We start from the raw sequence: 24,332 nt of genomic DNA, 5'->3' as shown, positions 1-24,332 counted from the left end.
CCCAACAACAGCAGTCTCCTACAGACCAATCTTATAAAAACCATGTTATTAAGTGCCAAAAGGACACCTATTGGTAAAGAGGAATGGGAAATCACCTCAAAAAAAAAAATATAACCTTGCCTTAGTGGGGCAATACTCTTGCAACCCTCCAAAAGAAAGAAATTCCAGTATCAGAGAAAGCCCATGGAGCAACAGCAGCTTCCAAGGCAGCACTGGGCAAGAAGAAAAGTAAAGTTTTTCATTCATTTAGCATGCTGCTGCTCAAAATTTATTTAAAATAGGCTGCATTAATTTTGCTGGAGCTCAACAGAAAAAAAAAAAAAAGCTCTTTAAATTTTTTATACAAGTTAATATTTGTATTTATGAGGAAACCAGAAATCAGGTTTACTGCCTTTTTAACAATGTTAATATGAAAATGCTTTTTTGTAAGATGCCAAGGATTCCTCCCTTCTCAGCTACATGCCCTGCAATTGCCATCTTATCTGCACTTTAAAACTTCCACTCTGGTGAAGTCTTACACTGTAATACATCTTTAGCTAATAATACACTGCAGCCAGTTATAAATTAATCACATTGATAAAAGGTCTAACAAAGTTACCAATATCACTCTGTAATGCACATGCAATATTACCAAGTCTTATTTGAATAGAATAGGCAATTCAATCAAGAAAAAATGTGACAGAGACTTCCGACTGCAAAAGAATCTTAAATCATTAATGAACCTAAGAATTTAATGTATGCAAATTAAATTATATATGCATATTTCAATGGGCTAAAAGTTTATGTGCATACTTTACTCGGGAATCTGCCTTGTGATACGATTAGAAAGAAATGGTGACAATTCAGATTTTTTATTACTTTGGACTGTAAAGTGTTCATATAATTTATGTTCACCTAAAAAGGTACAAAACCCCATCAATTAAAGCCAGGCTGCAGATGGTAAAAATAGACTGCAGCCCCACTGAAGGTGCTATAAGCACTGTCTCAATACATCATTTGAGGTTCAGGTCTCACTAGTCTTCACTTGTAAAAAGCAAACAAAACCTGAGATTATGGAAAACCTGGCACCAGCTTGCACAGAATTCAAAGAAAATAATTTCAGACCTCTCCTCCTCTGGTAATCAAATTCAGCAGCAGGTTCAAAAGTTACCAGGGCATGGCATAGAGGACACTGACCTGTACAACCATTAAATAAGCTTTCTCTCCTGGCAAATCACTTTTTAAAGGCAGGAAGGGAATATGTGATAAAATATTAATCTTATTGATTGTGCTCTAAGGAAAAAAAAGGTTAGAATCTGATTGCAGAGGATATGACAGCTTGTGGCTATTAAACATCTCTTCAAAATTACTATGTTGGATTTTTCCCCTTTTTAGTAAAAGAGGCAAAAAAAGCACTCCCCTAATTAAATGTCAAATATTTTTGACTTCTGAAATCAACCCACTATTTTCTGCTATAAGCCATTTACTGGGAAGACAAAAATCCAGGCAGGCAATAGGTCCTTCAGGAAACATTTTTACCCCCAAGCACAAAAAATTATATTGATAAAAATACACACATTTATGTTTCCACAGTGAAAAGCATCCCTTGGAGCTCAAGGCAGCAAACAAGAAACAAGATGTCATTTTCCAGTTTGAGGTAAATGTACTAATTTAATACTGACTCCTTTTTTTATTCTGCTTTTTCTTTTTTCCTTTTTTTTCCTCCTAACAGACTCCCAAAGGAGAAATCACAGCAGAGGGGAAGCTCTGAGGCAGATGTTCCCAATGTGTGGTACCACATCCAGCTAACACAGAAATGGCACCCACGGAGCCAAAACTGAGCAACTTCAGCAGGGGCACAGCAGCAGCAACTTCTGCCAAGATACTGAGCCCTCCCCATCTGAGGTGAAAATCTGGTTTTAGGCTCAAACCCCAGAAAGCCAATGCTCACCTAAAAGGAAGGATTTAAGCCCTATTAGTGCATCTGTATAAAAGCTTTGTTGAATTAAGGCTCTGCCCGTTTACACCTCTTCCTGTTATCATTTCTCCCTGGGCTATCACTAAATCACATAGGATCTAATGACCTAATTAAAACACTTCTTAACACTCACAGTATTTTTGATGCCAGCTTTCAACACAACTAATGGCAAATGAAGGTTAATAACTGGCAATTATCATACCCCTTTTAAAGATTTTGTTTTTAAACAAAGGAGTGAAAATATAAAAATAAATTACTACAAGGAAAGAGCAAACATACATGCAATTCCTGAACACTGCTAAAAACCATTACAAGAACAGCAATTGTGGCTATAAAAGCCAAATATTAAAAACATCCAATGCATTCAAGCAGGATGAATCTTAGACACTGCACATTCTCAGAATTTCAGCTTTAAAAAAGCCACCTGTAGAAAAAGCTATCTAAATACTAGTTTACTGATATAGAAACAAAACTGATATCTTGCCAAGATACAGCTATTGAAGTGCAGCTACAGCTACTGAAGTGCTTCCTGTAACTTTTCATTGTTCTGTAAACAAGCTGCTTCTTTGCCTTTCATATACATCATGCCAACCAATCCCCGTGGCCCATTTTTACTCATAGAGCTTCAAACTTAGATGCTTTAAAAAACAAACAAACAAAGGACAACCTTTAAAGATGTAAAAACAAAAACTTCCCACATAACATGACACTACAGAAGCCTGAGAAGCTTCATGAGCAGTTCACATTAACAGCTGCTGTAAAACCAGAGGGAACACAAGCCTAACATTAAAATAATATTTGAGCTTTTCCCAACAAGAGACGAGCAGATTTGCAGAAATACAAAACAGCATTCAGAAAGGAGCCCGTGCTTGGACTTGTCTATTCAAGTGTGTCCTTCAGTAGGAAAGGCTGCTCACAATGCAACACCCCAATGCCATCCAGGCTCAATCAGTTCTTGCAGAGGCAGATGCTAAGTTGCACTGAGCAGAGCCTCTAGTGTATGACAAGCTCTAACCAGAAATGCAGCTTTCTCCAGTGAAAAGATTTGTTCAGAGTTCAAATTCACAAATATCAGGAAAATCACTGAAAATACAATTCAACTGAGATAAAATTAAATATGATGCTTAAATCCCTTGAACCCTGGCTAAGTCATCAAGTGTTGCCTAGGAGAGTAACAGAGATTTTTGAATTCACACTTAGGAGCTTTACAGATCTATAGCCTTCAAACTGCTCCAAGATGTTTTTTAATGCTAATTAATTTTATTCAAGATGAACACACATGTCTTTGTGACCCCTCAAGGAAATTTTGGGAAGAGGTCTGTTCAAAAGCACTTCACTTGGCCACTGAAATTAAGGGGACAATGCTGACCTGAAATAATTACAGGTGTTTGATGCACTGATAAACTCCTGGCAAATGGAGCAAAGTAAAAGGACTATGCTCTAAACAGACAAAAAAAGTCATTAAAAAACTGTCATGAAACACACATATCTTTTCAGAAGACTATGGAAGGCATGAATATACTTCATAATCAGTGACTTGAGACAAAAGGACCAAGATCAAGGGCTACCAAGCAACCTTGAACAGAACATTCTCAATTCTCTCCTCAATGAGAATTGTTCATTTCCAGCTAAAGTGGCTAAAACTTTCAACATTATTCAGTTATTTTTCTTTTTTTATTTTTTTGAGGTAACGAGTCATACAAAATCATTCATTGGATCTAACTCCATATTGCTTTCCTCCAATTTTTTAATTAGATCTGACAATTATTACCATAAAGCACAAATTATTTTTAAGCTACACTGAAGTAAACACTCAGCAACATCTGCTTTGCTTTCATTGTTTATTAAAACTTATTCAGAACAACAGAAGTTTTAAATGCTCCATCACTAGTTGTTACTATGAATTTAAATACTTCAATCAGCTCTCCTCAGAAAAAGCAGCATACACCATTTTCCATCAAGACTAAAGAACAAAGAAATCTTCCTTTGGTCCTCTGAGGAGGGCAAAATCATCCAAGGGCACCAAAGAACTTTACCAGCTGCTAAAAAAAAATACAAAAAACTCAGCCACCATTGTGAGACTGCTACTCTATGCTCCTAAAATCCCCATCTCCATCCAGTTCAAAAGTCAGGGCTGCTCAAGGATTCAGTCACCTGCTTAAAAAATTAAAACCAACAGTGTGAAGAAGAAACCAGCACCAAGTAATTAGTAATGGGGGAGTCAATTTAGTGCTATGTATCTGCAATATTGATGGATTCAGGCATGTGCCACGCATATATAGCTCTGCTTTGGAGATGCAAGATGCAGTTTGCTCCCTCATCTCTCTTTCTCCAAAGTTCTGTGCAAGTTTCAAAAGGAATTTACATGATGATGAGGTTGGATTCTGTTAGTTTTCACTGGACGATATTAGAAACAGCAGGAAGAAAGAGAATAGAACACAATTTGGTAAGCAAGTTACCATACATATATACACACATCTAGACAATCACAGTATCATCAAGGTTGGAAGAGACCTTTAAGACCATCAAGTCCAACCATCCACCCAGCACTGCCACTGTGACCCCTAAACCACTAAATCATCACCCAGCAGCAGAACCAGACTCCTCCTGAACACCTGACAGTGGATCCCATCAGGGCCCACAGACTTGTGAGTGCCTAACTGGCAGAGCAGGCCACTGATCATTTCCTCATGGATTGTGGGGACTTCACCCATCTCCCCATCACCAACTTCCAGCTCTGAGAGCTGGGTATCCCGGCCCTGACATTGAACACTGGGGCAAAGAAGCATTAAGTCCACATGCATGCACATATATGTACACATTCCTACTCACACACACTCCTGTGTAACACACATCTATGCCATGCTCAGCGTTCCCTAAGGCAGGAGACTTTACCAACACACTGGACACTGACCTTCAGATCACCTAAGACTAGAAGCAGGAAGGTTGAGAGAGATTCCAGTGCCGCAGAGCAAACACCATACACACTTTGAGCAGCTCTGCCCTGTCCCACAGCTTGTGCTATCACTACGCAGCTACACAAAAATTAGCAGTTAACCAGCCAGGAAGCTGATCCCAGGTGGAAACAGCCCAGCAAGATTACAAATTCAACAGAGATTTTCAAATTAGAGCTTCATTTCCCAGCTTGGTTGCCCATACAGCCACAGAAACAGATGGGAAATGAAGAGGGTTGATTTGGGGGTGGAGGGGAAGCAGTCAAAACTTGCTCTGGAACATCTGTCCAAACTGCAGTTCTCAGGGAATCAAAAAAAGGAAGATAGAAAAAAAATTATTTTTTTCCTGAGTTTCTGAAGAGACAAGAAGGACTTACATATACCTTATTCATAAGACACAGCTTTGTTAGATAAATCATTAATTTGCCAGAAATCAGGAGCTTAGGGCTGCATTCTGGGAAGTTCCTCTCCCACCCACTGGCTCAGCATCCCAGGGCACCTACCCAAGTGACGCCTTCCCACACAAGTCAAGGCAGACACATCTCCCAGCATCTGCCTTTTCAGACTTTTATGTTTGCAGTCCTTGAAAGAAAAAGGGAAAGCAGAGGTGCAATTGCTCAGGTTTGCAGGTTACTCCATGTTCTTGAGGGAAAAAAGTCTTGGAGGTACAAAAGCCCCTGCTGGGAGTCCCACACCTATCATACAGAACTGCACAGGAAGTAACAGGAGGAATCACTTGTGTGCCACCACTCTTGCATTTATTTTTGTGATATTTAAGATGCATGTCTTACACCAGCTGAAGTAAGAGCTCCTCCTGGGCACAAGCTCTGTGAAGATCAGGGACCATTTCAATTCCTCTCCATGCTTCCTGATGGATCAGCTTTGCTCTGCCAGGTACCAGCTTATCACACAGATTCACATTTGAATTGGAGATGCACTGCAAGCCAAGGAGAGTAATTTCCTGGGGTGGGATTCACCTTCTCCATCTTAAGGTATCTGCAATGTAAATGTCTCTATCTGAGTTTGGCACCTTAGGCTCCCTTTACAGTCAGTGAAGAGAAATAATCTTTTTAGGATGCAATTCATCTGACATATTTTAAGGGTCTACATGAGAAGAAAAGAAATCATGTCTCAAAAGTGCCTGCCTCTTTCCATTAGACAGAAGGTCAGTTTAAATTATTAGCTTTCATACATCAGACATCTCAGACCTGATAAACAAAACTTACCTCCTCTTTTCGCTTTTAAAAACAAAACAAAAACAAAAAACAGTTCACAAAAAACAATCCCAAACAAACAAACCCACACAAAAGCCCATCCCAAAAAAAAAAAAACCAAAATCAAAACAAAAGACCACAAAAGCCAGACACACTGATCCCATGGCAAAAGTGGGAAGCAGAATAAAAGAATAAAGTTATAAAAATACCAATTAGCTATTCAAACAAGGCAGAACAATGCCTGCTTCCTGCCCACCACACTTCAGCACTGCAATAAAAGCTCACTAATTAGCCAGTTAACCACACCAGGCTTATTCACTGCCTACAGCAGCGACCAGCTGATCGACCACCAAACTTGTCCCAGTGGATGCTCCTCCCCAGCTGCAGCTCAGCCCAGCTCAGTGTCTGGGCAGATGCCACGAGAGCAAGGCAGGCTGCTCACTGGGACCTTCTTCTAGATACCTGACCAGCTCAAATAATTTTGTTCAGGAAGAGAAAAAGGCAATGTTGCAAGAGTGCCATACTCATCAAAAAGCAGCCAGCAGAAGCTCAAGAAATTTGGAGCCAAGGTTAGTTGTGAAGAAAAGCTAAGCATTTGTAACTGGAAAAATATACACAGGCAGGATCCAAGCATCAACCACTATTTCTGAATAAAGCAATTTTAAAAAAGTTTTCTATCTTTATTCCTTTCATATCTTAACTGTAACAGGTATTATTTCTGAAACAGCAACAACATCTAAGGCATCTCCAAAATTCACAGGCTTTAGGACATTGTGATTTTGGTGAAGTTGCTGTATACTTGCAACTTCCCACTGGAGTGTTCAAACATCATTTTTAATCAGTGGCATACTCAGAGCTGTCCAAAGTGAAAAGACATGAAATGATAAAGGTCAGCACGTGGGCTGAAGGAAGTTCAGCAGATGAATCACAGGGCACAAGGGAATTATACCCTGTCACACTCGTACAACTGAACTCAATTCTTCTGCTGCCTGGTCCTGCAGGCAACAGTCCTGTTAATCATTACATTATAATATACACACAATACATAAGAGGTGCATAATAACCTCTAAGTTATCAGGTACCAGTAAAATAAAAGTGACGAGACATTGTACTTTTAAATGAAACTTTAATTTCCCCCATATTTTAGCAATATTACAAGTCACCACTAGATTACTTTTCAAATGTGTCTCCACATTGAATGAAGCAGATATTTTCAAGCCTCTTTAAGCTGATTCACCCTTTACTTTTTCAGGCAACCTCTTACATGACTAATGTGCAGGAAAATTCAAGTCCACAACATTCAGCTCTCAATTAGAGGCTATTTTTAATTAGCTACAAACACTATATCCAAAGACTGTATCAGCAGCAACTGGCCTGAATCAACACAGAGTTTCTGAGGAAAACAAACAAAGCAAGCCCACACAAGAAAACCTCATCTGGCCCTCATCCAAGCACGCAAACTAAGGGACATTTCCATATCACTCTGAAGATTTCAGTGCACTGGACAAAGCCAAATTAATAAGGGAAAGACAGCTTCTTCTCAGTTTAACGACAGAAACTGCTTCTCTGCCATACCCTTACCTGACAAGAACAATATAGAGACAACCACAACCAAATCATACCAATACAAAAAAACAGGAAACACATTTTTCACTGGTCTCATATCCTAAAATGTAAATAAGATGAGAACTGATCAGCAAGGTGGTGGGAAAACTCAAAAGGGAAGGAGAAAAAAAAAAAAAGGCCCCATCCATGCCTTCATAATCTCTTCAGTGCACCCAGAAAATGAAGGCAACCACAACGCTGCCTGCTCATCCTCCTCCATGGATGAGCACACACCGACACCGCTTTTGCCATGATGTGACACCAGCACCCAGAGCTGAACACCAAAGGGCAAACACTGCAAGGCTACATCAAGACTTCACAACCTGATTTATTTGTGGCTCCCAGCAGGTCTTCCCAGATGATGAAGTATCTTGCTAGCAGCTGAAATCTTGATACTGAAACCACAGACCTGCACTAAATAAAGCGTTGCTCCTGCTATTATTTTATCCCATCCTGCTCATGAGAGAGGTCCTGATTAATTTAAATAATTGCTCCTTGTTACAATAGCACCAGTAGATACACATTGATCATCTTTACATACCCTGGATGCTGGACATAATGAGTCTGGAAATGAAAGTGGAGAAACTAAAGAAAATGGAGTCTGCATGCAGCTAGGAAAAAGCTGGAGTAGCCAGGAATCAGCCCCTGCTTTGCTGGGAGACACTTTGTCAGGACACAAAAGGATCCTCTTTTCTCTCTCAATCAACAGAAAATTAGCAAGGAGGCTGGAAACTTAACATAATTACACATCAACCTTTGAACCTTATTACTGCATACACACACAGGTTTAACTGTATGGCTGTCATTAGTCTCTTACTCCCTAACACAAATTAGCCGTGTTAGGCAAAATTAGGCAAAAACTCAACAGGAGGAGAAAGCAAGCAATGTTACCAAGTGCAATAATTAGTATGCACTGCAGCTGGACACCTTGTGCTGCCTCCAACATGGGCACTATCCCCTTCTCACAGGTTTTGTAGCATCTGGCAAAGAGGGTTCCCTTGAGCTCTAAGGTGGAACTTTCCATTCCCGGTGGGATTTGCCACCGAGAGTGCTGGCACATCTGGGATCTTCAGCCTCAACATCCACACAACTGTAAAAAGTCCTCAAGTTCTGCATAGGTGACTTCCAGACAGGAAAAAAGGACTATAAAACACCTCCTGCTCCCATGCATCTTTGCCAGTGGCCACCACATCTCTCAGGATGGAAGCATCACTGCTGCTTTCACAATATGCACAAACCCCACTAGCACACCCAGGACATGTGGCAAGCAATTTTCTTTCTAATTTTAAAAAATAGCTTAGCTTTAGGAGCAACAAAATGCTACTAAAGAATGCCACCTCCCTTTTTAAAACAACCACCTGAGACATTTATCAGTGGTGGATTTTTGGCTCATTATCGAGTCCCACCAAAAGTTCAAAATTAGGGGAAAAGCTCTGCAGTACCTACATAAAAAAGAACAAAAATTTAAAATATTACAACAAGATATCATTCTAAATTCAGAAATAAATTATCAGACTCAGCTCAGGAACAGATACATATGGAGTTACTCGGACCAAGTTAGCTCTATAGAAGAGCAGATGTCAAGTAGACTTCAGTCCAGTGAATTTTCCATCTTCCTTTTCCTGTCTGACTTGTAGCTTAAGGAGAACATAATGTGACCATTACTTTTCCAGCAGGCTGTGCTTTCATATGTAAATTTTATCTCCATAAAGGACCATGTTGAAATGTTTGGGGTTTTTTAAGGCTGGATTATAACCTGGCTTCCACACAGGGACCCAGATGAAACAAAGCCCATCTGAGCACCTTACTGAGTTCCAACCAGAGCCAAGAACACCTGCCATCCTTGTGCAACCAGTAAAATGGCTAAAAACCCAGCTCTCCTTGCCCTTACCCTTCCTCCTTTGTCTGCCATCATCCCAGGATGATGATTTCATGGCAGGCAGTTTCACCACCCTCAGCACCAAGCCAGCCTAGGGACACCATCTAGGATGCTCAAAAAGAATCAAGTTTTCTGGTCTTTGACCCATGGCTCTGGGCTTGCAGTCTCTGCTAAAAAGACAACTCCTATCCAACTGCAGATGTACGGAAAAGCTCCTTAAAATATGATGGTCATATCATGCTTACAGGCCATACTCCTCCTCAGCATACCATATACACCAATCACCTTGCAAGGAGAAATTATCCCTGAAGCTCAGGCAAACATGCAGGGCTCACAGACACATGAATTCCTGTACTTCACATCCAGCCTCAAAAAACCTGCATTTGGTATCTGTTGGGATTAGCTGTGCACTAGGACAGAAAAAATATATGCATAATTCTAAGTTCTTAGAAAGTCCTGAGAGCTGTCCATCTCCTAGGAAAAACAATCCCCTTAACCCAAGACCAAGAAAGGTGGGCAGCTGGAGCATCCTAAGTTGGCACCTCAAGACACCATTAAGGCATGGAACTCACATCTTCTCTCAACTCCTATAAGGAAAGGTTTTGGGTTTACCTCTAGAAGGAGGAATCACTTAATCAGCATCTAACCTGATGTAAAGACAGCTGCTCTACAGTGCAGGGAAGCAGTGGGGCAGATCAGGATTGATCAAAACCCAGTTTTGCAGCAGAGGCTCTCTGGGGCTCCTTTCCTTTAAAAGTGGAATTCCTCCTTCTTTTGCAGGGGAAGGCTAAGTCACTCAGAAAACTCACACATCCAACCTTCAAAGATCACCACAGCCCACTACTGAAAGAGAAAGTTTAAAATAATATACTTCCAGGTACTCATGTTCTCAGCTTCACATTGGGAAAAGCAAGTCATGTAGCTGTGTGTCAGCACCTGAAAAACCTGCGCAGTTCACACATTCAATAAATTTTTATCACAGTGAGCTGTATGGAAAACAAGTAAGTTGACTGTTTTGTTGGAAAAACAGATTATAGCACTGTATGTCCAATAATGTTTCAAAATTGAATGCTCCTGTGGAATATTTTTTCCCTGGTGAAGGGAAAAAAGGGTTCCACAGTAGCTGTGCCCAATAAAAAAGCACTGTGCTTTCAATTGTCATGGTTTAACCCCAGCTGGCAACCAAGCCCACACAGCTGCCCACCTGCTCCCCACAATCAAATGGTTCACACTGAAAGTGAGAACACTCATGGGTTGAGAGAAGGGCAGTTTAATAGGTAAAGCAAAATCTGTGCAGGCAAGCAGAGCAAAACAAGGAATTTATCCACCACTTCCCAAGGGAAGCAGTATCCCAGGTAAGCAGGGCTCCATTGCACAAAGTGGTTACTTGGGAAGACAAAAAGTCACCACTCCAAATGTCTTTAACTTCCTTCATCCTCCCCCAGCTCTAAATGCTGAGCATGATGCCATATGGGATGAACTATCCCTTGGGTCAGCTGGGATCAGCTGTGCTGGCTGTGCTCCCCTCCCAGCTCCTGGTGCAGCCCCAGCCTCCCCGCTGGTGGGGTGGGGTGAGAGGCAGCAGAGGCCTTGATGCTGTGCAAGAGCTGCTCAGCAGCGACCAAAATATCCCTGAATTATTGACACAGTTTCCAGCACAAATCCCAAACACAGCCCCACAACAAATATTGTGAAGAAATTAGCCCTAGCCCAGCCAAAACCAGTGCACTGATGATAAAAACATGTAAGACGAGAATATTTACCCACATTTCACATCTTCTCCTTGTTGGACACAAGAGGGTAAAGATCTGGTGGTGAAGTCTCCCTTCATCTCACTGACTTGGAATTGTCATAAAACATAGGACTGCTTAAGGGCATCAGCACTGATGACAGGAGTCAGCTACCATCAACTACATCAGCACTGACCACAGGAGTTAAATCCCTGCTTGGGGATTTGTGAGTTTTGATTTCTTTTACTTCTACAAAATTTAAGCATCTTAAAGCTCTAGCTAAAGGACAAGATTATTGATACACAGCTAGATATATACGTGTATCACTTGATATGCCAAACCATATGCCAACAGGGAAGTCCTGAAGTGTGTAAATCTTGATCTGAGAGTAATTCTCGGCAGAACCAGGGACTGAATCTGCAACATGTGATAATTTCCCTAAATTCTATTCTCACACCTGTGCTCTTGTGCTATCTTCTCCCCCCAACCACATTGCAAAACTCTGCACAAAAAAAATAAAAAGTCCAACCCCAGAACACGTTGCACAGCTGTCTCACTGTCACATCTATTATTCAAGAAAGGTCTCATTGAATAAATGTCTGTTCAGAGGCTCTAAACAAATTTCATTTCTGAACACCACTGTCTGCAGCCCAGCAAGCCATTTCACCAAGATAAGATCACACATTTAATCAAACGCTTCAAAAAAGAAATACACACCAAGTTTGCTTAATAACGTCAAATAATAAAAGTGCAGCACTGGCAGCATACTAATTTTTAGTGCTCTTTCTTCTTTGAGGTTGTCTCAATAGTCAAGGTCAACCGTACATGGGATTTCTTCTAATTAGGGCTTCTCGTAATGGAAGACCTGCCTACTCTCACCACTTAGCCATGGTTTTCCCTACAATGAAGACATCTCTCTTTCATTTTAAATTAAATCACTGCAGCATCCCACCCAAGTACAGAAGACAAAACTGCATAACTCTGCTAATTCAATAGAGGACGCAAATGAAAGAAACAAAAACCACAACTTTGTGGTCAACAAGCAATCATCCACACAAATATCTATGGTATAAAAGTAAAAGTGATTTACAGGAGAAAAAAAATCCCAAAATGTGATTATCTGCTTGATGTTTAACTATAGCTCCTACTGCATTACAGCACAGACCTATTTTGAGTTAGAAACTGGGAGTGGACTTGCCATCCCTAGGCCAAAACAAACTTTGTTCTTTATTTTACTGTAGTTGTAAGAGGAACTAGCTCAAAAATCCAGCATTATGTTACTACAACTGCAAAATACATCTGTATTACTACAGACCAGACCTAAACACTAACTTGTCCATTACTCTGTTTATTACTAATTACTTATTTATGCATTTAAGTAATCAACTTTACCACAATGACGACTGCTGAAACAGGCTTCACCCCCAAATTACGTGAACTTGGGATAACTGTGGACTCTTGCTGTGCTCAAGCCTGCAGCTTGAAAAGGGTCAAACAAAAGCTGGCATCCTCACCCTTACAGCCTGGCTCATAGGTTATGCTGGGCTGCCCTTTGCTTTCTCGGGATGAGGGAGCAACCAAGCATAAAAGCATTGGAGAAGACAACCCCCCATCTGCTGCTGCCAAATCTTAAGACAAACAGTGAGGCAGCTCCGAGATATATTCCACACCATATCACATTTTCTCTGTCAAAAACATCCCTGCAGACACTGTGGAGGTCCAGATTCTCCCCTTGAACAGGAAAATTGCAGCTTAGCTTAGGCTGGCATAAACAACTGCTTGAGTCTATTGGCAAACATCTTTCTACATGTTTCCAACATCTTGAGTTTCACCCAGGGCCTCAGCTCCACTGCAAACACAGGGCTGCTCAGTTGGGAATATCCTCATGTGCTCAGTGATGTGTGCCTGTATTTCTCACCAAAACAAGGTTACTTACATAGGTATCATTCTCTTGCTGCAGTGGATATTGTCTACCACGACTTCAGCAAGGCTTTAGACACTAGCTCTCACAACATCCTCACAGGCAAGCACAGCTAGTGGGGAAAGGATGAAGGGTACAGTGGGGTGGATTGAGAAGTGGTAGAATAGCAGGTCCCAGACAGTCACAGTTGCTGCACAGGGTTCATCTAGAGGCCTGTCACTGTGCTGTCCCCCACACGTCAATACTGGGCCCGGTTAATCAGTGACTTGGACAAAGGGACAGATGCCCCCTCAGCAAGCTCAGGGATGACACAAGGCAGGGAGGAGTGGCCAATTCCCCAGAGATGCGCAGCCCTTCAGCAGAAACCATCTGAAACCTTCTGAAAATCAGCAAAGGCAAATGCAGGGTCCCACTCCTGGGGCAGAATAACCCACACACCAGCACAGGCTGCGGCTGACCTGCCAGGAAGCAGCTCCATGGAGAAGGACCTGGAGGACCTGGTGAACAACAAGCTGTCCACAAGGCAGCCAGGTGTCCATGTCTTGTGGCCAAGCAGGCCCATGGTATCCTGGGGTTCATTAGGAAAAGCATTGACAGCAGGTCAAGGGAGGTGATTCCACCCCTCCACTCAGCCATTGTGAGGCCTCACCTGGAGTGCTGTGTCCAGTTCTGGGCTCCTCAGGACAAGAGGCATGGAGCTCCTGGAGTGAGTCCAGTGGCAGCCAAGAAAGATTATGAGGAGCCTAGAGCATTAAGGGACTGGAGCATTTATAGAAGAAATTCTTCACTGTGAGGGTGGTGAGGCAGAGGCACAGGTTGCCCAGAGAGGCTCTAGATGCCCAGGCAATGAGTGTTCAAGGCCAGGCTGGATGAGGCACTGACCACCCTGGTCCAGTTGGGAGGTAACCCGCCCATGGAAGGGGTTTGGAATGAGATGATCTTTAAGGTCCCTTCCAATCCAAACCATTCTATGATTCCATGATCCTGCTTCTCTTACTGAGATATAAGTAACAGGCTAAGAGAGCTGGGCCTGTTCAGTCTTAAAGAGATAACTGAGAAGGGATCTCATCAATGTCTGTGCATATCCAAAGGGAGGTGTCAAGGGGATGTTTCCAGGCTCTTCTTAGTGGTGCCAAGCAAAAGAACAAGAGGCAATGGGCAGAAACTGAGGCACAGAAGTTCCACCTGAACATGAGGAAGAACTTTTATTACTGTCTAGGTGACCCAGCACTAGAACAGATTGCCCAAAAAATGAGTCTCCCTGACTGAGGATATTCAAGGACAGTCTGGATGCAAACCTGTACAATGTGCTCTAGGATGATCCTGCACCAGTAGGGAGGTTGGATCAAATGACCCAGTGTGGTCACTTCCAACCTCATCCATCCTGTGATTCAGCGATTTCAGCCCCCCTTTTGAGTATCAGTGATGTTGTACAGAACAAGGCTCCCCACTCCTGCAACTGAAAGGCCTCGCACAGACTTTAGAAAGACTCATTGCAAATTGGTGACCTACTTAAGGAGATCTATAAAGTGCATTATGATTGTAATTGTGGGTCCCTTGTCAGAAGGTCACAAGTTATCCCTCTATGCAGCATAATTGCTATATTTCAAATACCTATCAGGAAGAATTTTACTCAAGGAAGTATATGTCATTTTGGAGTTGTACCAAATAAAGCAGCAATTGTAACATTACATTCTTCTTAAAAAAAAAAAAAAAAAAAAAAAGACACAGACATTCCACACACCTGCATCCATTAAAGATAATCCAAAATGACATTTTCTTGAAGAAGTCTGTGCTGTGGGAATTGCAAGTGCAGTAGTCACATCATAATTTCCCTCGGAAGGAAGTGGGATAGATACATCAAATTTTCCAACTATTACAGCTTGTGATTGCAATATCCAAAATCCAAAGGAATGACATTTTAGATTACATACACAGTTCCAACAAGCTTTAGCTGAGAAACAATGTCCAATATAGAAATCTGTGGTCTGCTGGAAACAGGAATGGCTGTTCTGTGGATACTCCAGATAAGCCATCTACTACAGGATTACAGACCAGCAGTGTGTACCTCCAGATAGACTTCACCTTAAAAAAAAACATTCAAGATAGAATCCCAAAATCTTTTGTAAATGCAGGGAAAGAAAGGAGGGAGACAAAACAAACAAACAAACAAACAAACTCAAACCAAAAATGCAAAAGAACACAGCAACAGAAGTGGTAAGTAAGGATTCACATTACACAGCACATATGGGTAAAAAAACCACAACATACATCTTGCTGAAACAAAAACACCCAAACAACAAAAACCTGTGTCCTTTGAAGTGAGTGGTGGGAATCTGCACCATTTTGAAATCACAATGTTTCAGTCAGTAACACACACATGCAAGGGCAAAGCAAAAGAAAAGGAGTTAACATGATCCCTGAAATTCTCAACTGTCTCCATCGGTGAAATGTATTCAAAAAGACATCTACAAAGGGTGCTTTTTTTATTTCCTTCAGCAGTCTTTGGAACAGAAAAAAAAAAAAAAACCAAAATTTAAAAAAAATTGTGGGGGAGAAGGAAAGGGGAAAAAAAGAGAAAAAAATCCAGAGAGCTACTGAAAATGTCCTTACAGGGTCAGCTGTCACAGGAATGCATTTGAGTATTCAAGGTACCCACCCATGCAGAACATCAAAAACTGGGCTTGGGTCCCTCCCCTATTCTCACGGGCCTGAGCCAAGGCTTGGTTTGTGACACTGGCAAGGCAGGGCAGTGCCTCTGCAGGGCTCCTACAGAGAGACCCACTGATCAAACAGAACAGGGGCACTGCTGCTGCTTAGGGCCTCTCTTGTCTCCTGGTGTCCTCCAACATAACACACCGATTTTAGCACTAAAAAACCAGTTAACAGCTCATCAGCTCCCATTGCTGGGCTCTTCTGAGCTCAACTTCCCATATAACCTAGGCCTGCCCAAAATTAGTATTAGCAGCATACTTGTAGCTAACATGCCCCTTACTCCTTGCTCAAAGGAAAATGTTGACTTTCCCAAGTATGCTGCAAACAGCACTTCTGCAACACACTGAAGCTTCTCTTCCTCACTCTGAGGGCAATGAAAAAATCTCATTAAGGCAGGCTTGGGATCAGCAACTTCAGAATGGAAAAAGCCTGCTACAACAAATAAGCAAGGACCAGAACTGACTCTGATAAAACATGTGGTTGCTCAACACATCTGAAAATGGGGTTGTTCTATTTTGGTGTTGGACTATTTACCAAGCAACTCAGTTAAAATTTTACAACTGCATGCCCCTGCACAAGTTATTGTCCATTACTGCACTTACCAAAAAAACAACCAGAAAATAAATGGAGTTTCCAGCAAGACAATAAAAAAAAAAAACAAAAAAAACCAACTCTATGCATCAGCACCATCATTTCACAAACAAAACCTGAGTATGCACACATATGGACATACACATATGGGTACATTTATGTTTTGGGTATAGGCACAATTCTTAGATTTCACCTAAAGCCAAAACTCTGTTTCATTTCCCCAAGTTTGACAAAAAAATCAGAACTGGGTCTGTTCCCCAAATCATAGTATTTATATGTCTATATATGTGCCTGCCCATGATAAACAGATGTTCTAAAACTGTTCTAAAACTGCATTAGTCAGAACGCTCCTATTCCCCAAACTTTAAACAGTGCTCATTGATGTAGTGGCCTCACCTCTGTAAGTGGATTCTTGGTTTCTAGGGAGTGGCAAAAGGACTTACTGTAAAAACTCATATATACTGTGTGCAGTGACTCTCACAAATTAATTACTTGCCCTTGGTATAAAATCACTGAGAGTCTTACCCAAAGGGGCCAGGTTTAGACTAGACCTTCTTTCAGAACAGTGCTGTGCAATGCTGACACCTTTGAACAGGACTTTGCAGTAGGGCAATTCAGAGCTAAATTTTAAGCATCACTACAAAAGCACAGAGAGTCCTATTTAATTTCATTTTAACTTTGGATCGCTGTAAGAAAACACTCATGTTGGTCTTTTGTATTTATGATACCCTGTTCTAAGTTTTAGAAACACACAGCTCCGTTCCAAAGTTCAAAATCAATGACTCTACCTGATATAAATCAAAGCAACTGCAATCAAATCAGTAAAGCTCTCACAATTAATAGTAGCAAAGCTATAATCCAAACTACTCAAAACACTGTGCATAATATTTCAAAGCTGCTCCCTGACAGGTACCCACTGTAATGAATCGGAGTTGTGCTACAGACCTCTGAAGCATTAGGTTTGTAGCCACTGAAATAATTCCTGTGTAATTACTCACATGTTGACTAACGTGCTTCAAAAAAATAATTTTCAAAAATCCTGGCAGAGTGAGCACCAATGGATGCTCTGTAAAGGTTTATTACTCTTAGGCATTTAAATGAAATCTACAACTTCATATTGCCTAACTGGGACAGCTGCCAAACTCCTCTTTGCTTTTTTCAGAATGGCGTTTATTTCATGACCCTTGAAACTGAAAGCTGTCAAGCCTCAAACAAAAGTGTCTTGATTTTAATTTTGGACTGTTTTCACAAACACATTTTAGAAGTGTACACAGATTTCTACTCTTCCTCTGTGTTCATTGCTTTGTTTGGCCTGAAATGCCACCTCTGGCAAAGATATTACAAAACAATTACTAGAAACTTGATGCTGAAGCAGGGGAATGGTTTTGAAAAGATACCTCATATGAGATTCTGGAGCTTCTCTTCTGAAGATGGCACATGTGAGATTCTTGAGCATCTTCCCCTCACAGGGAAGCCAACAGAAGTGCTCCACTGACTACATTGGGAGCTCCCATCACAGACGTAGTAGTGCCTCCCTCGGATGGGAGTGGGCCTGAAGAAGTAGAGATTAAAAGCTCAAAAAGGGAGGGGGAAAAAAGACTCGGATAGAGGAAAAAAAGGGTTTCAGGCAGGCTGAAAAAATCCCACACTGAGCATCACTTATTAAGTAAAACTGTGGTCCACAACACTATTAAAATGACATTTCCTGAAAAGACTAGCTACCTTGCTAAAGTTACAGATGCTTGGTGTAAAAGCATCTGCCTTAGAGGCAAAATCAGAAGGCTCTCTAAAAAGACTGTTGAAGTAAAAGCTGTAGTGCCCAGGTGTCTTCAGAGAAGTTGTCTTAAAAATGAACATTTAGCTTGCAGACAGGAATTTCAGACGGCACTGTAGAGATTATCTAATGAGGAATGTAAAGCAAGCATTACACTGCAAACCTGGAGGCCAAAACCAGGCAATGAGATAACGTCCTAGATAGGATCACATCACAGATTTGAGTAGGAGGTGGTTTCTTTGCCATTTAAGTAAGCAAGAATTAAAAGTAGATGCTTAAAAGCAAAGTTCTCCTTCTACTTCATCAGACTGTTCTGGGAGCTTCCACTGACACTGAGCACGAGGATGAGATCAGGGAGTGCTGGAGCATCTCAACACCTCCAGAAACAGGACATACTCACATGCATCCCAAGCAGGGATTAAAGAGCCTCACATTAAGTGCTGGTGAAGAGCGTGACAAACATTTGGCAAGGCAGGCACGACCCCAAGAGATGAGGCAGCCAGGGGCTAGCACATCACACCCCCTCACTGGGACAGGTACATTCCTACAAATACAGCAGTGCATACTGAACTCCTGCAAATGACAATTTCTAGCTCTCCATCCTGCAACTGAAAGCACTGCCTGAAGACATAGCAGAGACTGAAGTGTGGATGTACACTCAGAATTTGGCATCATGGTGCATTTTTCATATTCCCATCCCAGCAGGAGGGCATCTATTGAATGAGAAAAGGACCAGCAGGGAAGAAATGGGCGTCCATAAACATCTCTCCAGAATGTCGATATTCACCAGCACATCCTACTCCAATAAGCAGCCCATCAGAAGGGGCAGACAAAACCTTCTTTATTTTGCAGGGCTGTCTTGATATTTCACTACAGTCCTCAGCAACCCATCAATATTGTGACGTCTATCTCTCAGATGATCGCCACTCCAAAAAAAAAATTAATTTTAGAGTTGTTCTTACAAACCTCTTGTGATATGCAAGATGCCTCTAGGGAATGAAAATCTTTATCAAAATCACTCCAATTGCAGCATTCAGCTGTTTCCAAAATCACCAAGTAATATAATTACAACAGGAAAAAAATAAAAGAAACTTATTTAAAGCATAGAAATCCTTATTCCTATCCTTCATGCTTTAGCTTTTCTCTGATCCATTCTTGCTCCCTGAATTCCATCTCTTTCATCAATCTTTAACCCATCTTTTATATTGTGTCACACATTAAATTGCTTCCTAGTCAATCTACACCAGTCCCAACACTATTAGTATTAAAATTATTAATAAATCACCCATTCCTAGGACTTCTTCATTTACAAAGACTTACCTCCCCCGTGTGCATGAATAAATGTGTTGATGATGCATCCACTCATGCTCTGAATGTGAAAACCCTGACGGCAGCATCAGGCCCTCCAGCTGAGTGCTGCCCAAAGCTAAAGGTCATGCACATTCCTGTTCAGTCCTGGCTGATCATTTGCTCTACCTGCCTCTAAATATCTATTTATTCATGTTTCTAACAGCCCTGCAACGCTGGGCTGAGACATCCAGCTCATCAGTCAGCTGGCTGGATGTGCATGCCTGCATTTTCACCTACAAACCTGCTTGACTTCCCTCCCACCCAGCAAAGAGCACCAGCTTCATGTTTGCACCAGCCGGCACTGGGCAATTTGCTTTCTGTTTCAGGAGGAAAAAAGCCTTTCCTGCAATCAGTGCTTGCACAGGCAAGCTGAGCACCTCTGCCACATCACCCCCGACTGGGAGGAAGGACGTGCTCCCCATGGCACCCCAACCTGGGGGATGCATAGCAAACAAAGGAGGGGGGCGGAGGGCTGGATCCGGCAGGGCACAAGGACAAATTCACATATCCCAGGCTAACACATAAATTACTTCATCTCCGGGGGGCACCAAGAAACTGAAACACCAGCTCCCACTCTTGTCAGAAAAACACATCTCCACGAGGACTCGGTAGCCTCAACTTAATAAATGCCATTAAAATCTCACTGCCTGCAAAGCAGCACTCAATGTTTTCACTATCAACAATCTACACTGTCATTTATCTTGTTCTGGAATTCAATGCAAAACCAAACATACCTTCTCCTTACCACCCCAAGAAGAAAGGGAAAATGCATACTTATTCAATGACAGAAATTATTTGGAACTCACAGGTGAACACTAGCTTTACAGAAAGTTCAATCCTTTTGGAAATAAACATACCAGAGATTTCTACCCACTTTATTTTTTGCTAGCAGGTAACAAGACAGCAGTCACTTTATAGTAAACCAAGCCTAAATAAGGAAAAAGTACTCTTAAAGAGCAGGAACCAGAGCAGCCTTGACCACAACAAGGGGGTCTGATTCCTGTTCTCTCAGAGCACTTTAATCTTTAGGAAAAAAAATACAGCTTTACCATGGAGCCCTAACCTGAACTTTGTCACCTAACATTGGCATGGATCTAAAGTGACAACTGCAGACTTTCTGACAGCAACCCATTTTAACCTGTAACACCTGGTTTACTCCCATGAAAAGCTCCATGGAAGAATTCTTCCTAATGAATGCACAGTAGAAGCCTGTTCATATTGCAAACCCCTGGAAATGATGATAAATGAGCTCTACAAAGCACATGCTACTACTCAATACCAAGCAGGCAGCACTGGCTGCGCTCTTAAGAGGCAGCATTCCACAATGAAAATGGAATTTATTTCTTTTCAACTCCAGGGAAGATTTCTTTTCGGTCAGCTTCGAAAATTCTGATCCTACACTCTGGAATAATGAATGCTATAATACAGAGAGAAATTGCAGCCGGCAGACTACCTCTCTGCCTTATATCAAGAAACAGATGGCATTTTCGCCTTTTCCCTTGCATCTCAGCCTCCCTCTAAGCAGCTGGCTGCCTGGAACCAGAACTGTGAGAGTGGAAATGGCAATAACTCCTAAGGAGTGATCTAAACAGGAAAGTAAATACAATAGACATGGGCTGTTTTGGTTAAAACGATAATGAACTCCACAGTTGACAAGCAGAAACAATACACTGCTGTTGGCCAAAATACGAGTTGTTTTAACTACCGCAGAGAAGAACCTCATGCCTATCAGGAAAGGGAAAGAAAGAGAGGCTCCTTTCTTACCTCGCCACCCCTCAAGCAAGACCACACATCTGCCTGTCTGTAGGGGAAAGGGTAAGGAAGAAAGCCCAACTAAATGTATTGGAGGTCAGCGTTACTTCCCTGGACAACTCCAGGTGCAAGTCTGCTGATCAAACTCAGTCCTGGAAGACAATCCCCCAAAAACCCAGGGCACATCTCGGGGGTAGTGTAGCTACATCTTCATTAGCACTAAGGTGCACCAGCTGGAGGTAGGCTCCTTAAACTGGGAAACAGGGCTGCTCTCCGGCTGATGGTTCCTCCCCGCCATCAGCCTTACAGCCGGTACCTCCAAGTTACGCGGTCAAATGATTGCAAGGGGAACACAAATAAATAATTAAGGGAGCAAATAAAACAAAAGGTTAAAAGGAAAGAGGCATTAAAAATGCAATTCCAGCTATACATACCGGCCCTTGCTCAAAACAAACGCCAGCCCTACACTGATAAGAGGCAGCAAAGGCAGCCTCACGGGCAGGAGGTGGGAGCTCCGCACATCCCTACCTACACCGAACGCTCCGCTCCCCGGCTGCACGGCAAGGCGAAGCTCGCTCCCCGCGTCTACCTGTAACCCGGGGCTGCTGGATTCACACCTCTGCCCAGCCCCTCACATCCAGCACAGGCAGCCCCCGACACATACCCCCAATTCGGCAACATGCCCCCTACTCATGCCCCCCGATATCCAAGAAAGCAATCGCTTCTCGAGGCAGCCTTCAGCGATTAAAGAGCAACGCAGATCCAAGGAGGAGCGGGTATGAAGACGGGGAAGGGGGGGAGAAGGGGGGAGATTGAGGAAACATAATGAAACTCACGAATTCCTCAGTGTAACACCAGCAAACCCCCCCGGTCCAACGTGGTGCCTTCCATAGAAAAAGACCAAGAGAGAGCACGAACAAAACCTACCCGGTCCCCTCCATCTCCTCACTCTTTGCCACCCTAGCTGCCCACAGCCAAACCAGGCTGGAGCCTACAAGGCATTTCCAAACAAGATGCACACCCCTCGTCTCCACTGTCGCCCAGCATGCAGACCCAGAGAGATGCTCCCCCGTTACCTGGAGGATCCAGCCCCCCTGAAGACAAACTACCCTTATTAGAGCATAATTCAATCCAAGCGTGCGCCCAGGGCGGCCGGCACCCTTCAGCCCAGCGCAAGCGGGCAAGGGAGCAACTGAGGGCCAGGCAAGGGCTGCCGAGCATCCATCCATCCGCTCCTTAGTTACCTTTAGTCACCTCCGGCTCCTGAGATGCGAGTCCCCATCAGATCCTCAACAACCTGCAGCAGGGAGCTGCTGCCACAATCCAGCCATTAAAACCAGAGGTGGGAGTAGGAAGCAGACCTGGCCACAGTACCAAAGCCCCCAGGCAGGAGGAAAAGGGCGCCGGACCAGAAGCACGGACGTCCCCCTCAAGCAAGGAAAATTAAAAAAAAAAAAATTAAAAAAAAGAAAGAAGTAAAAGTCTTTCCTTTTTTGCCGTGTTCTTCTGCTACACAAGCTTCCTCCCGGAGGACGAGTGTGTGAGGATGGGGGAGGCGATCACTCCCTCCTCTTCCCCGCCGTCGCCGACCCCTCTGGACGAAAGCCCCGCTCCGATTTACCTCCTCCAGGTGGGCAACTTCAGAGCAAGGTGATGTCTCCGGAGCCGGCGCCACCGGCCAGGCGATTCGGATGCGGCAGAGTCATTGCCTGTGCTGCTGCTGCCGCTGCTGCCGCCGCCGCCGCTGCTGCTGCTGCTGGGGAAGAACAGCCGCTGCTGAAGAGACCACCAAAAAAAAAAAAAATAAAAAAGGAGAGAAATCTTCCACCATCCCCCTTTCTCTCTCTCTCTCCCCTCCAGCACCAGCCGCTCTTCGCATCCGCTCCCCTGCCCGCGGCCCCTCGCTCCGCCGGGGCTGGGGGACACAAAGGCGCCCGCGCAGAGGGAGGCGGGTGGTCCTCAGCCCCCCGCGCTCCGCAGACACCCCGGATCCTTCCTCCTCTTCCTCCTCCCGCTGCGGAGACCGCCAGCCCCGGCGCGGCGCGGCTCGGCGCGGGCGGGCGGGCGGAGGGGGCGGCTCCGCGGGCGCGGAGGGGGCGGCTGGGCGGGCGCGCCCCGCGCGGTGCTCAGCGGGCGCGGGGGGGCCGCATGGCCGCCCCGCCGGCTCGGCACGGCTCGGCTCGGCACAGCGCACACGCTCCGCACACGGGCAGCGCGCTCCGGGCCGGCGGGACCCGCGGCATCCGCGTCCCCCGCAGGGCCGGGCCGGGAGCGGGCAACGGGGCCCGGGGAGGAGGCGGCGGCGGGCGGCGCGGCGCTGCTGCCCTGCCCGGCGGCGGCCGCACGGAGCCGGGCGGGCGGCGAGCCGAGGGGCGGGGGAGCGCCGAGGGCCCGGATCTGGGTTGCGCGGACGCGGGCTCCACCTAGCAGCCGGCCGGCACCGCACCGCACCGCACCGCCGCCCCCGCACTGTCCGCACCCGCTGCGGTGCCAGCCCCCGGCCCGCACCACCTGTCCCGCAGCCCCTCCCGAAGGATCCCACACCGCCCCGGTGGACGCTCTGCCCGTGGTTCCTCTGCCAGGTAGCCAATGGCAGCCTCCACACTGGGCACGGACCTCGCCGCACACTGGATCTCCCACGTCCCGATTGGCCGCTTGGAATTTTGTGCCCATCCGAGCGGCCAATTGCAGCGTGCCTTTGCGGCACCGATCCATCGCCTGTGCGGTTCCCTCAGCCGCGATTGGGTGCTCTGCCCGCTGCTGCCTTCCCAGAAAGCCAATGGCAGCTTGTGTTTCCAGCTCAGACCCATTCCCCGCTAGATTCCCCGGCTCATGTTTGGTGCCTCAGCCTGTTGTCCCCATCCAAGCAGCCCAAGACCCTACCTGCTGC

General features: G+C 44.1%; 1 protein-coding gene across 31 annotated transcripts in view; it reads right to left on the bottom strand.

Annotated features, from left to right (window-relative positions):
• Positions 1-23,971, bottom strand: part of ADGRL3 (adhesion G protein-coupled receptor L3) — a 488,531-nt gene extending 464,560 nt beyond the window's left edge. For 26 of the 31 annotated variants that reach the window (XR_012580371.1, XR_012580372.1, XR_012580370.1 and 23 more), the window contains exons 1-2: positions 23,064-23,270; positions 22,687-22,870 (exon numbers count right to left, since the gene is read on the bottom strand). The gene's annotated coding sequence lies outside the window, so the exon portion shown is untranslated. Of the gene's footprint in view, positions 1-22,106; positions 22,127-22,369; positions 22,389-22,518; positions 22,602-22,686; positions 22,871-23,063; positions 23,271-23,953 lie in introns of those variants that run through there. The other 5 variants (XM_074540856.1, XM_026792349.2, XM_074540858.1 and 2 more) reach the window with 5 other exon arrangements.
• Positions 23,972-24,332: the final 361 nt, after the last annotated feature.

This window comes from Zonotrichia albicollis, chromosome 5, assembly GCF_047830755.1.
Source record: "Zonotrichia albicollis isolate bZonAlb1 chromosome 5, bZonAlb1.hap1, whole genome shotgun sequence".
NCBI classification, from domain to species: Eukaryota; Metazoa; Chordata; class Aves; order Passeriformes; family Passerellidae; genus Zonotrichia; species Zonotrichia albicollis.
This window is presented reverse-complemented; position numbering and strand designations above follow the sequence as displayed.